General features: G+C 33.3%; 1 long non-coding RNA gene across 2 annotated transcripts; it reads right to left on the minus strand.

Annotated features, from left to right (window-relative positions):
* Positions 1-7,049: 7,049 nt before the first annotated feature.
* LOC110021190 lies at positions 7,050-8,344 on the minus strand. 2 transcript variants are annotated; one of them, XR_002293624.1, is made up of 4 exons: positions 8,330-8,344; positions 7,989-8,188; positions 7,457-7,495; positions 7,050-7,375 (listed from the first exon to the last, which is right to left on the minus strand). It is a non-coding gene; the product is annotated as an uncharacterized LOC110021190 (long non-coding RNA). The 2 variants fall into 2 exon arrangements; XR_002293623.1 differs by having other exon boundaries at positions 7,989-8,334.
* Positions 8,345-8,348: the final 4 nt, after the last annotated feature.

Here is an 8,348-nt window from a genome sequence, read left to right on the forward strand (position 1 = left end):
GGGCTTTCCAGTAAAAACTTTTGGTGTATTTATTAATTAATTTTATTTTTCTGAGTGTATGTTGAATCTTCGTACCACACTAAGACGATAATCCACCACTCTCCTGTAGTGAATTTTCCATCACGAATCAATATGTATGTAAATGCGCTTAATTTTTTATTTCAAATATTTGATTGATGAGATCTATAAACATGGACATGAGACATGTTCTATATTATAATATGCACAATAACATGACAATGTGCTATTTCATGACATATGGTAGCAAAAGATGTTAAATGGAATGTTTGTAAAAGTATCTTTTCATTTTTAATTATTATGCTTGCTAGCTTATAGCCTAAAAAAACTTGATATATTGGTGTGTGGGAGAAATAAAGAGAGAGCTTAAGTCTCATATAATTTTCAACCCTTCAAAATATTATTTTAAGTTTATCGAGATTTAAAAGAATAGTTTGTTAAGCAATAGATAAATAGTTAATTTAATTTAAAATGTTTATTAAACCTTAATAAGTGAAGATAATCTTATTCAATTTAAAATTTAAAATTTTAATTTTTTTTTAAAAAATTGTAGGTAAAACTTAAAATTCCTGCCCATTTAAGCCAAGCTGAACAGTTACGACATGTTTCCTGTTTTGATGCAGTTACTACATGTTTCTTCTTTTGATGCAATTACGACATGTTTCCTGTTTTGATTCTGCACTTTCCTCATTTTTACTTGTATATACTGCTCATGATTAATTTTGCTTTAGTATTAAATTGAGTCATGAGTAGACACTATTGGGTACTAGAAAGTATTTAATTACATAGATATCTTAGGCCTTTAACACTGAATAGCTTTTAAGCACACAAATAAATATAAATGTAAGAGATAGCCTGATTTTTTTACGTGAAAACACTCCATAAAATGGAAAAATCATGCAACCTAGCCTAATCAAAGTAATCCACGAGGAAATTGAACATATAGATATTCCTTTTTTTCACGAATTAGGAAATATGTGATTATAAAACCTAATAATCATAGCTTTATAATTTATTTACAACAATCATAATTATGTTATAATAACTGTAGTTGATGGCAACAATAGCATCAATTGGCCATAAAACTATAGTTGGTGGCTATAACGATCGTAATTGATTACATAAAACTATAGTTGGTCTATACGATAATTATAATTGCTTTCAAAAACTGTACTTGGTAGCTACGAACAGTCATAGTTGGCTACAATAATTATTGTGGAGGTTGACAAAGATTAGTGACTCTTCATATGCATTTCTCCACTCTGCCTAAAAGTGAAAAATGAGGGACTATTAATAGTTTTTGTGAGGATCATTTTGGTAAATTTAGTTAAAGTCTCCAAATGCTTCATCCAGCTACTCGATTTAACTATAAGAAATGTCATATTTAGATATTATTAACCTTCTAATTCATACACTAAAATATTTAACAATACTTACTATATATATATATATCTCAAATAAGCCCATTAACTATTCAATTGTATTTATAGCTACAAAATATGAGGAAAATTTTTTTATTGAATAAAAAAGTTTCTATTTTAACGAAGTTTTATGCTAATTTGGTTTGAAATCAAATTGGGCTTGGGCCATTTGCTTCCCGTTAGAAAAGCCCAACTGGTAATTAATGGACCAAATCCGCTAGATCCATAAAGTGGGTGTTTCCGACAACTGCGTTATGTCAATTTTTATAGAGCTGGACGTTTATCTACTTTGACTTGAAGCGATGACTAGACATGCGGGTGGACTTCAAAACTACACCACACATAATGACATTAAATCATAAAGCAATCAAATTATGGTCTTGGGTTAACCTAATTTTGTTAATGTCTAACATATGAGAGGGCTTAGAATGGACCTAATTTTGCTAAGTCAAGCCAAATATAATTTTCATTTTATCTAGAGAATTGATATATTTAATAATGTCATCCTTAAAGATTTCCATGAATATATCTAATTTTAATAAGGGGGTTGTTTAGTCGATTGCAAAAGAAGTGCATTGCATTCTTTTTTGCGAAAGAAGTCCAAATAAGTGTGAAATAAGAGTGTATTTTGAATTCATTCCTTAAACTCATTTTCTGTGTATTTGGAATATATTGGATTTGAGGTAATTAAAAATACACAGCTTTATGTAAAGTATTGCCTACTGTTGCCACCTCTCATCTTTCGTCGTTGCTCAACTCCACGATTCTCAACCCTGCCACTTCGGCCCCCACCTCCTCCTGCCACCACACACCACGACCGCCTCTTATTGTTGTCTGCGGCAACCACCACTGCCGCCCACTTGCCTCATCCGTATGACAATACCACCACTGCCGCCCACCACCACCCGTCACTGCCGTCCTGACTGTCAAGGCATCACATACTGTAAAATGCATTATTTTCGTTTTAATTTAAACTAAAAAAAAGAAGTAATACATATATTTTATATTGAACCAAACAACTCTAAATATTCTAAATACAAAACATTACTTCTCTATTGCATAATTACTTTTTCAACCAACCAAACAATACTTGAGTTTAAAGAAATATTTATAGAATTAGCTTAATTTCAATAAGATAAAAATATTTTTATTTCAGCCTCCAAAATTGACCTAATTTTGCTAAGATTATCCTATTTGTTTTCCAAGAAATTTATTAGTTTTGATAAGATAGTTCTAAGAATGTAGTCCAGCAGCTGACCTATTTTTAGTTTAGTAAATCCTAAAAAATTAATTTTGATTTCTATCTTGGGGTTAACCTAATTTTAGTGAGTTTATGGTATTAGGAAGGCTGTTTGGTCCTATGTTTGGAAAGTATGGGGACATCTTAGGATTTTAGATTACTTGATAATTAATAGTGGCAAGTTTTGTTGGAATGGATGTGTGGTTAGCAATTTATGAAAAAAAATAAAAATAATAAATATTGACATGCCATTAAAAAATTTTTATCACAAGGCACGAATCCCGATGCAGTTAAACATATTTACATTCAAACAGAGCAACTCGATAAGACAAACCCAATGACATTGAAAGTGATTCAACTCGAATTTATATGTCACATTTGTCTGGTGGTTGAGAGCTTTGTCTTTCAATCAAGAGATCTAGATTTAAGGTCTTGCATTTGTGGGTGTGTGTGTTTGCATGTGTGTAGGAAAAAAAAAAGATTTAAAAAACCAAATTCCATCAAGCCCATATCAAGTACTTGAAGCACAATTAAAAACTTTGGAATACTAGTTGGATGACTAAACAGACTTCAAATTTGGCATATATATTATCCAATCTGGCTTCTCGATGAGAGAAATCTAAATAGCCCAATATTATTCACTTATGAGGTTAGTAAGACATTTAAATGCTAGAAAATAATCTATGACACAAATTATCATGAACTGTTCGATGAACTGGTTTGAGAGGTTAGGCCAAAATGGCCAAAAAACAACTCTAAAAAAATATAAATAGGCCCTTATTTATTCATTTGGGTTGAGGAGGAAAAGTCACCACCACATGTCACCCTCGAGCACCAAAGATAGCAGTCAACTGTAAGAGAACGTTGTCCACCATTATAGATTGTCTCAAACCACGAGAGGTCACCTTGGACCTTTAGAGATTGTCGTTGACCTTGAATGATCATCACTGATAGCCCAAGATCATTGTCAACCGCATCCAACAACTTCTATGGCTCAATTATTATTCTCGGACAATTGTTGTCTAATCTTTACCTTGCAATCTCACATTCTCCACTCGTAGAGAAGAGTATTACTCTCTCTAACTTAAATGTTGTTTCTTGCCTTTTGAATTTCCCAGGTAAAATAATGTTGGTTTCTCCTTTCACGACTAGTCTTTTATCTATCAGTGTTGAATCTTTACTTCACACTCATACGTTAAATTTTCACTCTACTGTGTGATTTCCCTAACATGTGTATGTGTTTATGCGCGCACACGTGCGGGAATGTCTCGATACATAGACAACTAAAGTTGGAGCATTGATGATCTGAACATGATTCAATTTTGAAAATGACCAAGGGGTAGAGAAAAATGTTGGGTTTTATAAATCTTAGTTGTGCTTTATTAATAAATCAATTAAAATTTGACAACACACTAATATCCTATAAACATAAACTTTATAAGTGATTGAACTTAATTTCATAAAAATAACGATAACATAAATAATACATGCAGTGCAATAAAAAAACATACAATAACATAATTAAAACTCATCCATAAAATTTCCTCTAAAGAAGAAAGTGGGCATCCTACTGAATAATGAAGGTTAATGAATATGATTTAGGCCGAGCTATAATGATGACTCATAATTGGAAACTCAAAGAACAATTGACAGTAACATTCATATCAAAATTTAAACAAAGTTGCACTACCAACTTAAATTAAGAGAAATAGCTGAAATCAAGCTCTCTTTCAGCGCAAATAACTCAATATTGATAAATGAGGAATTATTAATCGGACTAGCAAATGTAGTTAAAATTTACCCTTATGGTCTCCCAAGATTCCACCAAAGCTGCCAGATCTATTAGCCACCGAGCCATCCGTACTGGATTTTACCCACCCCAACTGAGGAGCAAACTAATTTACCTTAACAAAGTAAGGGTCGAAAGGCTCCAAATCTTGAAGACTAAAAGCAGAAAGAGCATGCCGAAAGCCTTTAAAACTTTTAGAACCGATTAAACTGGCTTTAATCAAGAAGTGAATTTTATGAGAAGTATTTAAAATGATATAAGATTGATTCATATTAGTACTTCGATGCTTCGAGTTATTCCTAGCATTCGATATGAACCACAAAATAAGAGGAAAAACAAATGTATAATATGATTTCTAGAAGTCTTGGGAGTAAAGGAAAACCAATTGCTTATAAGCTCCATTTAGAGAGACATTAGGTTGAAAGCAATTTTTATTGAAGATCGAATCCATCCAATTCCAAATGAAAGTAGAAATGCAACTTTGAACAAAAAGGTGCTAAACAACCTTCATGTTAGAGATACAATGCCATTTAGGGCTATAGAAGTACCATGATATTGAAGTTTACAATCCGCAAGTAAGAAATTATGTAAGATCTTCCAAGATAAAATAGAATAGAATGGATAAATGGTAATGCCCCAAAAGGGGAAAAAAGTTATTATTTCTCTCTTTCTCAGTACAACACTGATTCCAGACTTCTTTAAGGGAAAAGCAACCATTAGACGAAGTAGAAAATAATATTTTATTATTCAAATCCTCAAATATTTTAAGTTGGCAGATCATATCAACTAAGCGTGGGAGAATGAACTCCGGAAGTAATTAGACGTTCTACACCCCGCAATTGAAAAATTGATGAACCTTCCAAGAGGAAGTAGAATGAGAATTAAGTACAAAGTCTAGAGAGCCACACCCAAGCCAATTGTCTGCCAAAAAAGATGTCATATTTACCTAAACCCCATGTAATGAAAGCCTTCGCCACCCATTTCACTCTCACACCTTTCCCTAAAATATAACAACTTTTATTAAGATTGAAATGAAGACCACTTAAACTTTCAAAGTTATTTAACAATATTTTAATAAATGAGTTTAAAAGACGTGATAAAGCCATTAGAAAAGATGATGTCATCGACAAATGCCAAATGAGATATGACCATATCACATTTGGTTCTAAAATGACAATTGTTGTGATTCACATTGAGAGAATTAAGGGACCTTGATAGATATTGAGCGGCAATAATGAACAGACCGGGTGATAATGGTCACCATGTCGCAAATCTTTAATAGAGTTAAAGACACCACAAGACTTACCATTAATGAGGATAGAAAACCAACAATTGTTAATAGAGTTAGCTATAAGGGCTATAAACCTGTCAATAAAACCAAACAATCTCAAGACCTGATAAATAAAGTTCTAACTGATGTCATAAGCTTTAGAGATATCTAACTTGAGAATCAAATTATGCCCACGAGATTTCAGATGCAAGTCATGGACAAGCTCTTGGGCAAGTAAGAAATTATCCATAATGCCACGAGCTTTAACATATCCTGTTTGATTTTCGAAAATAAAAAAAGGGAGGATACTTCTGAAACGCTTAGACAATATTTTAGAAATTAATTCATTAAGGAAATTTTATATGCTAATAAAAAGAAAGTCCTCCCATCTAAGCGGAAAATGAGATTTAGGACTTAAGACTATATAAGAGCTGGTAAAAAACTTAAGATACGACTGACCTTGAAGAAAAGCAAAAACAACATTACAAACATCAATTTTAATTACACTCCATACTTTTGGAAAAAGGTAGTATTGAAACCATCCGGACCTGCAATAGATTTCGGATTCATAGATTGCATCACTATCGAAATTTCCTCAATATCAGGGCATTTACAAAGAGACATATTTTGATCCTCATTAGCAGAACTAGGAATGACATGGTACAAAACTTGCGTCAAATCCGAAGTAGTTGTATTGAACAAAGTAGAAAAAGTAGTTAATAGCTGAATTAGCTATAAGACATTCCATAGAAAGGACATAATTACCATAATTAATTTTTAAAATACGATCACAATTTTTTTTTTGATGATAATTGCGTGAAAATATTTAGTGTTCTTATCGCCTTCTTGTAAAAATTTAAGCGCCGCTTTTTCTTTCCAGTAGACCTCTTCCATGTGCTGAAGTTGGGAAAGCTTAAGTTTAGCCTCATTTAAATCCAACCTCGAAACAAAGCTAAGAAAGTTCACTTCATTATCTTCAAGATTAATGAGCAGAGATTCAACATCACGAATATTGACGAACAAATTTTTGAAATGATTTCTATTCTACCAATTTAAAAATTGCTAAGGCGCTTCAATTTAGACAATAATCTCAGAAAACCACCAATATCATTAGAAGGAACAAGAGGAGCATTCCAGTTCTCAACAACAAGATTAAGAAAGTTCGGAAAGTGAAACCACATACTTTGGAAATGAAAGCAATGCGAATGAATGACCTAACGAAAGAACAATGCGAATGAATGACCTAACGAAAGAACAATGCGAATGAATGACCTAACGAAAGAACAATGCGAATGAATGACCTAACGAAAGAACAACGGCGAGTGATCATATTGAGACCTATTGAGATGTTCAATGTGAGTGGCCAAAATGTTATTAACCCAATGGTTGTTAAAAAGGAATCGGTCAACCCTTTCCCATAACCTTTTATTTGACCAAGTACAGGACAAATCAGTAAAACCAATGTCAGCAAGGTTACAATCAAGGATAACATCATTAAAGTCCTCCATCAAACGAATAGAAGCAACATTACGAGCACGTCTTTCAGAAGGGGATGAAATGCAGTTGAAATCACCCACAATGCACTAGGGACCATTAAGATTAACAGAGATATCCCACAGAGTTCGCCTTAAATGAAGCTGAGTACAACGACAATAACTAGCATAAATAAAAGAGCAAAATAAGATAGAATCAGCTGAGACGATTGTAGTGTGAATAACCTGTTGATGATCCCCTAAAATCTCAACATGGATCTGATCCTGCCAAAAAAGCCAAAGTTTGTTAGAGCAGTTTGCATAAGCATAATTAAAACCCAAAAGTGAAGTCATTCTTTGCAAATTACAACTAGCAGCCATAGGTTCAGAAATAGCAACCACAGAAAAGCCATACATCCTAAATAAATTTTTAACTCGCTCTTGGGAGGCATTAGCACCAATACTCCTGATGTTCCAATAAAGAACTTTAAACATTAAAAAGAGATAGAAAGAGAGTTAGCAGATTGATGAGTAACCCTCAAAAGGGTTAGCGTATTAGACTTGCTATTTCTTCCCTTCTTCTTGGAAACAACACAAAATCCATCAACATCTACCAAATAAGAATCGGAAGTGCGAATAGAAATAAGTTTGTTTTGGTGCATATTAGAAGAAGAAGGCACCAATTCCCCTTCCTCTTTATCCGAGAAGGTCAAATCCACACTATTTTGATCTGAAGGATAAATATTAGGAGCAGAAGCAGAAGGAATAAACTTATTACCACAAGTTGAGGGCATAAGGGCACTTTGCTTTTCAGTCTTCCCAAAATTTTCCACAACCAAAGCAGTACCAGCCACATTATTTGACTATTGAATAATTTAAGCTACAGGATGAGGGCTTTTAGGATCATCAGCCAACAGAGAAGCTATCAACTATCTTTACGGCCAAGAAAAATTTACAAATATCAACAAGGGAAGGTCTCTGAAAAAAAGAACTTACCAATCAGAGTGAACCAAAAATGAGCGGTTAGGGCATCAATGGTAACCTCGTCCATAAGCAGAGCAGGTCTGCCATTGAGGGACGAAGCACGCAGAGACAAGGAGATTAGGTTGGAAGACTTACCTGCCATAACTTCTCAGCA

The sequence above is a fragment of the Phalaenopsis equestris genome, unplaced genomic scaffold, assembly GCF_001263595.1.
Source record: "Phalaenopsis equestris unplaced genomic scaffold, ASM126359v1 Scaffold000123, whole genome shotgun sequence".
Lineage (NCBI taxonomy): Eukaryota > Viridiplantae > Streptophyta > Magnoliopsida > Asparagales > Orchidaceae > Phalaenopsis > Phalaenopsis equestris.